The sequence below is a fragment of the Rhipicephalus microplus genome, chromosome 4 (assembly GCF_043290135.1).
Source record: "Rhipicephalus microplus isolate Deutch F79 chromosome 4, USDA_Rmic, whole genome shotgun sequence".
NCBI classification, from domain to species: domain Eukaryota; kingdom Metazoa; phylum Arthropoda; class Arachnida; order Ixodida; family Ixodidae; genus Rhipicephalus; species Rhipicephalus microplus.
In genome coordinates, this window is record NC_134703.1 from 155,695,686 (window position 1) to 155,705,462 (window position 9,777).

The following is a 9,777-nucleotide window of genomic DNA, read 5'->3' on the forward strand; positions in this document are numbered from 1 at the left end:
ATTCGCGAACTTTCTGGCTGCTCTTAGAATACAATAGCATCTTTGTGGCGGCAAACTGCCATGCAGCTGTCCGCGTGACATTTTCAGAGGCGACGAGTGCGTCGGAACACTCGACGATATTTCGTCATAAGACAATACGAAGAAAAAAAAGAGATAAAAAACAGCGGCGATGACTCCGGCGATAAGCTACCCGCCCTCGCCGTGGCCGCTATAGCTCAGTGGCAGAGCGCTGGTCTTGTAAACCAGCGGTCGTGAGTTCGATCCTCACTGGCGGCTGCTCACCTAATCTTTTGTTTTTTTTAATATCATTAACTGATTCAATAAGGACGACCATCAAATACTACATTCCTTCAAAAAGGTTATCCGAACCTAATACATTTATTTGTTTATTTATTTATTTATTTATTTATTTATTTATTTATTTATTTATTTATTTATTTATTTATTTATTTATTTAGAGATACCGCAACCCCTGATAGGGATTTTAGCAGGTGGGTTACAGTGCATAAAAAGGATACATGGTTTACAACAACTGTACAATTCAACACAGATGAAATGGCTCTTCTTCTCGGGTACAAAAAGCTGTTACAAAAACAGAGGATTGGTATATAATGCTTATTAAAGTGGGGCTCAAACAAACTTAGAGAAGGCTGTAGAACTTGTGAATTCTGAAGTTTATTCCAATCGGAAATAGTTTTGGGAAAGAAGGAATACTTATAACAGCTAGTACGTGTGCGAGGGGGGTGACTGTTAGTTGGTGTCTTTGGTCGCGTACCCAGCTGAAAATGAAATCACATCTGAAAAATCTATTTTATAATGCCCCATGATAATTTGATAGAAACACTTCAGTCGCGATAAAAGATTCCTGTGTGCTAACGACGGTAAGTCGGCTCGTCGTAGAAGTTCGGTAACTGAAGTGCGCCCAACTTTGTTAAATATATAGCGCGCAGCCTTCTTTTGTACGTTTTCCAGCCTGCTGATGTTTGTCTTTGTGTATGGATCCCAGATAACGACGCAATCATCTAATGCTGGTCGAACTACTGATTTGTACGCAAGTAAACGAACATTAGGAGTGGAAAGTTTTAGCGTTCGTCTAAGAAAGGAAAGCTTTCTATTCGCGGCAGCAATCAAAAAATCAATGTGCTTACTCCAATTAAAATTATTAGTTATCCATAAACCGAGGTACTTATATTGAGTTACTTCTCTCAGAGGGATTTGGGTTCACAGAGTAATTAAAGACAAAAGGATTCTTTTTCTGGGTAATTCTCATGACTACAGTTTTATCGAAGTTTACAGCCATCTGCCATTGGTCACACCACGTGATAACTTTTTGAAGGGCATTGTTTAGAAGAAATTGATCTGACATGCTGTTTATTTCAGAGTAAATTACGCAATCATCTGCAAAAAGTTTCATTTTCACAGGAATATTGTCAACTATATCATTATTATATACCAGAATGAGGATGGGACCAAGCATCGAACCCTGGGGAACGCCAGAGCTAACCGTTAGCCTAGAGGAGCTGCTAATTTTAAAATTAACAAACTGTTCCCGGTCTGATAGGTATGCCAAGATCCATTTAGGTAATTGGTTGTTCCTGAAAATTTTGTCTAGTTTGAAAAGAAATTTCTAAAAAAAATAATAAGCTAGTGGTCGTGCACAGAGAACACTGAAGCGACACTTCTTCGCGTGTCAGTAAATTTCACTTTCACACGGCAAGAACACCAATTTAACCCCGGGAAAATGTTTGGCAAGCGAGAAAACAAACAGGAAAAAAATTTGGGTAGCGACACCCCCTCAAGTTGCAGCGCTGACTAAAGCTGGCATAGCAATATACACGCAGTGCACATCCAGAGCAATACATACATCAGTGTGGATGCAGAAATGCTGTAGACCTGTGTGCTCAGATTTGGGTGCATTTGAAATATCCCCAAATGGCCGAAATTTCCGGAGCCCTCCATTATGGCGTCTCTTATAATCATGTTGTAATTTTGGGACGTTCAACCACACACTGGTGGTCTTGGGACAAACAGCACAGCGATTGTCCTTTATAGACCACCTCAAGGTCACAAAACACGTTTTTTTTAGAATTTACAGACTGCACTCTTATCCTCCCCATTACTTCACAACACTTATTATGTTATCATGCGGGACATAAGTATTAATCTTGCTGCAAACGATATGGCCGCCGCCCATTTCTATATGCTGCTTTCGGCGTTTGGTTGTGCAAATCCTCTATGTTCCCCTACCATAGTGACCAATGATAGTGCAACATTACTCGATATATGCGTAACAAATTCAAACCAAGTGGTCTTAGCGATCACTTGCCAGTGTTTTGTATTATACTCTTGCCATTGAAACACCAATAGCAACAGAAGGAACCCTTTACCCAACGCAACATAAATAGTGAAAGTAAAAACTTATTTTTTCAGCTCGTCAAGTGATATATTAAAGATGAAGATGCTTATGAGGCCAATAATAAATTTTTGAACAAATTACGTCACTGTTACAACGCGGAATTTCTTAGAGAAGTATCTTTACGAAAGAAAAGAAAGAAGTTGCTGCGAACCTTGAATAGATAGACTGGTTGCTTTATAAGCGTATTGAAATTGCAAATAGCCTTTTAAAAAATTCTTACGCCAACGATAACCTGAAACATTTTCAGAGTACGCAAAATACCGCAACGCACTTACATCAGACTTTAAAAAGGTTTAGTGAGAGTATCAAAAAAAATTTTTCAGAACACATACGATAACCCAAGAAGGGTTTGGGGAACGGTGGATGCTCTTACTTGGAGAAAGAAAGCAAGATATGATATCGCAAAAATACAAGAGAGAAACGTGGTGCCTCGTGGCGACAACCCAGCCAATGCCATAAATCGTCATTTCGTGTAATGCGGGCGCACATAGTGGCTTTTCTGAGAGTGAAGTTGACTCGTTCTTCGAAGAAACTACAGCTATGCAGAATTCGATCTTTATGCTTCCTACTGACAGTGCTGAGATTGCTAAATTGATGCATAAACTTGAAAGCAATGCAGCTCCAGGTATAAACGAAATCACCACAGCTGAACTAAAGTTCATTTGCCCGCTAATATGCGAGGTGCTTGCTCACATAATAAATCTTGTACTAAGAACAGGCGTGTTTCTGGTAGTTTGAAATTTTAACAGTGACACCAGTTTATAAAAAAGGTGACATTAATATCCCAAATTATAGACCCGTTTCAGTACTTTCGACATTATCAAAGGTTTTTGAAGGTGTTATTCACGACAGGCTGTCATCCTTTTTAAATATGTATGGCGTCATCACAACATCTCAATATGGTTTTCAGAAGAAATGTGTCCACTGAAGAAGCGTTAATGGTTAATAAAGGTCAAGTTACTTCAAATATAGAAAGTGAGAAATTTACGCTTGGTTTATTTTTTACGTGAAAAAAGCGTTTTAATCCATAAATTATGAGATATTATTACAGAAACTATCATGGTACGGCATACGTGGGATCACCCTTAAGGATTTACAGAACTATCTGCAGAACCGGTACCGACTATTACAAATGAAGTCAGCTACATCAAGACAGCTTCAGTCGACACAAGAGATCCGGAGAGTTCTATACTGTGTCCTTTGCTCTCTTTGCTTTATGTTAATGATATTGTATGTATACCCACCTCACCACAGCTGCGCACACGACATAAACGTATTCTTACTTCAGATTATTTAAAAACACTGAAAAAATGTAAATGAGTCACTCTCAAACTGGCTTAAACAAAACAAGCTCTAATTAAATACCAAGAAGACAACATATGTTACATTTCGCCCAATAAATATAAACATGTTAAATATGACAAAGAGAAGCGTTGACGGAAATACCACAAAACGAGAACACATCAAACATTTTTTATGATTCAGTTAACGTGGACCGTCCTCGTTGCTCACTAAGTTAGGCAACTTGCGGGAACGGTGGGATGCGTGTAGAGAATTGGTTACCTCATTCCTCAGTGGCTGAAGATAAGTTTTTACAATGCCCTATTCTATTCGAGACTTTGTTACGGAGTACTATTATGGGGTACGACAACAGCGAAATATTATAACAAACTTAAAATGCTACAAAAGAAAACAGTTCGCTGTTATGAAAATTACCAGGGTAGAGTAGACCGTTTGCGCACTTCAGTGCTCTTGAACAGGAAATAATACAGACAAACCAAATATATTATTTCAAACTGCTTCAAGAGGTACACAAAAATAAGCGGTATAAGCGAAGAGAAAATTATCAACGTTATTTTGCTAGAAGAAACTTACAGCATTTATTTAGAACCAGGACACATTATGGAAAACAAACGCTGCATTACCAATGAATGCGAATGGTTAACCAATTACAAAATGATTTGCAGTTTGACGTCAGTACAGGGACAGTTTAAAAAGAAAGTTAAAAAACTTCATCAAACGAGAAATAACTTATCCTCACAAATCTATATTTTGTAAAAAATGGTAGGTATAGAATTGAACCATGACATATTCACTAGTGTTTGGAAAGTATGTCTTTTCATTGTGATTTGCGATGCATCCAGTTTTGTTCCGGTATTTTCTTTTTTTTATTTATGTATAAGATCTGCATATTGCTATTAGGTCAAGCTTATCATGTGTTCCTTGCTTTTTAATATTGCAATTGTTTTTTCAGTGTGCATGTGGTACATAACATGTTAGTTTGTTGCTTGTTGTATATGCAAAAAATGTGTATCTGTGGCAAAGTACAGGTGCAGAGGCCTTTGTCAGGCGTATTAAATGCCTTTTGCTTCTGTGCCCTTTTTCTTGTATTTCAAGAAATAAAGTAGACTACTACTACTACTACTACTACTATACTATTATTATTATTATTATTATTATTATTATTATTATTATTATTATTATTATTATTATTATATTGCCAGATAGTTATAATATAATTGGACACTGTCGATTCCTATTTTACAGGAACTGTGTTGACTTTGTAAGCCTAGCAAACGTTTGTTAGCCGCCGACGGCATAGTGTCGCTATGGAAAGTTGTATTGCGTGAAACAAGTCACTTCTACATGACGGTCGTTTTTTGAAGTGTGTGAAATGAGAGAGCCTTTATCATTTGGGACAGCGCTGTTCTGGTGTGGTGCAAAATACTTCCGCTGCAAAGAGTCAAAGCAAACGTGATTCATGGGTATGCATAACTTGTCGTACAGCTAAACAAAGTAGGGGTGGGACGTTCTCGCAGTCAGTGGGTACGACTACAACAGAAGATTCTTCAGAACCTGAGATCTCATCAGAGTTTTCTGGTATTAAAGATAACCTTGCTTCATTGTTGACCCTACACGGCAAAGTTGACTCACTGCTTCTCCTAAAAGCTGATTTTACGAAAGTAACTATGTCATTGAAGTAACTGGAAGAAAGACTTTCTTTTATGTCAAAGCAGTACGATTTAGTCTTGCAGCAGCTATCAATCAGCCAACAAAAAAAGGGAGGCTGCACATTAAGCCCAAATTGCTGACCTGAAAAGTGAACTTAAAACGCTAGCAGAACGATTCAGCAACTTCAACATGATCTAAATGAAATCGAGCAATATAACAGAAAGGCCAACATGGAAATTGAAGGGCTACCAGTCAAACATAACGAAAACCTTAAAGCTGTCTTGTCAGACAAATCCAGCAAACTCGAGCTATCATAATTTGTTAGCTATGATATCGAGGCCGTTCATCGCTTGCCAAGCAAACACAAGTCCAACCCGATGGTACTTGTGCGCTTTTCTTCTGTGTCCACAAGAGAACGATGGTTTGATGCAGGAGGGAGACTAAGCATTTGCACCAAAACGGGCAGTGTCCAAAGCACTTCTTCAATAATAATCTGACAAGAATCAACCTTAATCTGTTTTGGCGAGCGAGAACGGCAGGACCAGAAAAAAATCTAATTTTCACGGGAGAAGGGAGGCAAGATTTTTGTGAAGAAAGACAAAGAAGCGCATCTGATCGGAGTGAACGACTTGTTGGACATTGCTAATATCTCATAAACCCCATGGCAATAAACCTTTACATCACATCGAATTCCCTGAGTTTAAAGATAATTTTGGCATCAACCGAGAGCATGACTTTACAGTAATTAGCGTAAATATTAAAAGCCTTCAAAAATACTGGAATAAATTTAGAACGTTAGCTGAATCACTCAAGAACTGTGTGAACGTGTTTGTTTTAGTAGAATCAAATGGACCAGTGGATGGCTGAAACATGTTTGTCTGAAATGGTTACAAAGCCCATTTTATGTCAAGGGCAAACGAACAAGGTGGTGACATAGCGCTATTTGTTAGCAAGAAATATTGTACCACATCAATGAACATTACATTTAGCAATACTGAAAGTCTTTCAGTGAAAACCACGCTAGCAAACACGGGCCTACTTTTGCTAGCCATTTATATGGTCCTCCTAAAAATATTGTCTCACGATTCTTGAGCGAGCTAGATAAAGTCATAGATGGACAAGCAACGGTGGATCAAATTTGCGTGCTAGGAGATTTAAATATCAATACATTGAACTTTACGACAGTCAGTGTATCTGATTACCTTTCAGTTTTATCAAAATACGGCTTACAATCGACCATAAAATCCCCAACACGCGAAGAATGCATACAGACCAGACTTGTTTCTTCCTGTATAGACCACATTGAAATGCGAGAACCAAATTATTCATTAAGGTCTTCCGTGATTAAGCAAAAACCAGGTGACCATTATTTCGTGGCCTGTCGCCTATGTGGACAATTGCCTTGGCCAAGCGATGAGAATACAGAAGGAAAAGGTAATAGTAATGAACAGAAAATAGAGATATTTATTAGCAAAGTATTTGATCAGTTTATAGCACAATTTGAGTGGATGCAGTTAACTGTGGCATCGAACTATTCCACAGTTTACGAAAAATGTTGTGAGCAACAACTAAAATTTGAACGTTCAAGTACATATGTAAAAACTAAAAATTGTAGAAAAGAATATTCGTGCTTCACTGCAGATAATATGAGCGCCATTTCTCATAGAGACTGGTTATGGAAACGTATATACAGACGGGCACCGAAAAATCAGGATTTAAATATTGAATACAACATTGTGAGAAATAGGGTTGTCGCTCTTTTAATGTCAGCAAAAAAGCGGTACGCCCCGCCGCGAAGGTCTAGTGGCTAAGGTACTCGGCTGCTGACTTATTAACATGCCCTGGAACAACCATGAGGTCTTAGTGCAGGAGAACACTAAAATTAGACAATACAAATAAATAATACAGTGCAGGCACTCTTCAGAAAAATAACAAAAAGAGTGAAAATACTCATAAAAAACAAATTAGCGCCAAATGGGAAGAATAAAAACACAAGAAGAGAATCCGGGCAAGGAAAGGGAGAAAGAAAGGGGGAATATACACAACTATGTAATAACCTTCCTGAAATACGGAAAGAGAAGAATCTATACATCGGTGAAAAGCTACGTTAGAACAGTGCAGAGCTGAGATGAGAACAGTGACAGTGGACTGTGAAAAGCATCAAGATTATGAAATTTGACATTATATGGACTTTGTATTTTGTGAGCAGTAGAGTTCTGAACGAAGTTGGAAGGAGCATAAAATGGTCAATTCCCCCTGGATAACATATCCACGGAATTCGAAAGTTTACAGAACTGAGAAGTGAAGGGTAGGCTAGCATACTGTGAACTAGTTTGTAAAGAAATAATAGGTCAGTGCGATTTCGTCGGCAGTGAATTCGTGACAATGATAATAATCTGAAAGTGTTAGAACGAGATCTAAGTTCTTTCTAGTGAAACTGGTATTGTAAATTCTTATGAATTTTACCTGGACTCGCTTAATGGCGTCACTGCCGGATATAGCACTCATTCTAGATCACAATGTCAGATACATGTAAGACGTTTGGCCATTTACGGCACCAGAACGTGGTCTATTAAGCAGAGAGCTGTGCAAGATATTCACAGCAGATGAGTCAACATCAAAGTTTGCAAGTTTAACTGCAAAAAAAAAGCGCCAGCCCTGCGCGGAACGCTCAGCACAGTCACAGCGAAAGCTATAGGAGAGCGTCCTTTCTGAGCCTTTATTCTTTGGGATACTATAGCACGCTGCTGGGTACCCGCTACGTCATAAACAATCATAAGTGTGAAGAAGATGTGCCTGCAGCAAGCAGCATCGCCAACGCCCGGCTCTCTCAGCTAGTGCTTCGGTTCGTTGCTGTGCCGATCGCTGGACGGTTCTTCACGCTGTCTCGTCGCTGTCTTTCACGGCTATTAAACCTCCTCACATTTGGTGGAAGGTGCTGTTAATCCCCATTGCTACACCCTGGAGCTGCGAAGCCGCACGTTACCGCCTGTCATGACTGACAACGCCACTACATCGGTGCCTTCGCCCCAGTGACGCCGCGCGCACCCTCTCTTCGTCGGCGATCACCCTCCCCCATGCGTCACCGGCCTGGACCTTCTGACCAGGAAAACTAAGCACCGCAGTTCAAGAGGCAAGAACTGCGCCACTTTCGAACTGTCTAAGCCCTCGCCTCTCTCCTGCTAACGTGGTCGCAATAACTGTTGAAGGTTATTGTACTTTCGCTCTTGTGGACACCGGCGCCGTTGTTTCTGTTATTGCCGCTAATGTCTGCCGTGTAATACGTAAAGTCACGACGCCGCTTTCGGGACTGTCACTCCATACCGCAAGTTCCGACAGCAAGTAATGCCTCTCGCAGCGTGCACTGCAAGAGTGTCCATCGAAGGCATTGTTTACATTATGGAGTTTATTGTCCTCGCGGTCTGTTCGCGTGACGTCATCCTCGGATGGGACTTCCTATCCCGCCATAATGCCGTCATCGACTGCGCACGCGCTGAAGTTGAGTTTTCACCCTTTTGTGATGTCCCATTACTTGACGCTCTTCATCAGCCGCCGAAGTTGTTCGTGCACGAAAATACCGATATTGCACCGGAAAATTTCGCACTTGTTCCAGTTTCATGCAACGCCTACACAGACGCTACAGTCTTTTTTATGCCTTCCGATATCTTCACGAGTCGTCGAGCTCTGCCGCTGCCTTTCGCAACGATTGACCTTGCCACCGGAAGAAGCAGTATGTTCATACTCAACCCGCTTTCCACACCTGTCACTTTGCTTGCGGGGAAATGTCTCGGCCGCATGCAGGATCTCGACCCTTCGTCTTTAGTTGATGTCCCGGACGACTACTGCGACCTCCCAAAATCACTGTCGGCCCTCGAGGAGTCGTGCTAGGATACGTTTTCCAGCGCCATCGCCGACGCCCTCACACCCACCGAACATATGCCGACCTGCTTGATCTTCTACATGAGTTCCGGAATTCTTTCGATATGTCGCAACCTCAACTAGGCCGCACGTCGCAGGTCAAGCATCATGTTGACATCAGCCTACACCAGCCACTGCGTCAAAGACCATACCGTGTCTCCAATGAAAAGCGCCACGTCATCAACGATCAAGTACACTTCGTAGAGACGTCATTCGACCATCTCGCAATCCCTGGGCGTCTCCTGTCGTCCTGGTGCGTAAGAAAGACGGATCTATCAGATTTTGCGTATAGCCGCGCATTGCTGACGCCATTGACACCCTTCACGGAGCGGAATTCTTCTCGTCGTCAGATTGGCGGTCTGGCTACTGGAAGTTCCAATGGCTGAAGCCGATCGCCAAAAAATGCATTTATTACACCTGACGGACTATACGCGTTTAACGTAATGCCATTTGGGCTTTGTAACGCGCCCCCCACGTTTGAACGACTTTTG

The 9,777-nt window shown here is 40.9% G+C and overlaps 1 non-coding gene across 1 annotated transcript; it reads left to right on the plus strand.

Moving 5' to 3' along the window:
• The first annotated feature begins 204 nt into the window (after positions 1 to 204).
• TRNAT-UGU (transfer RNA alanine (anticodon UGC)) lies at positions 205 to 276 on the plus strand. The gene has a single exon. It is a non-coding gene; the product is annotated as a tRNA-Thr (tRNA).
• Positions 277 to 9,777: the final 9,501 nt, after the last annotated feature.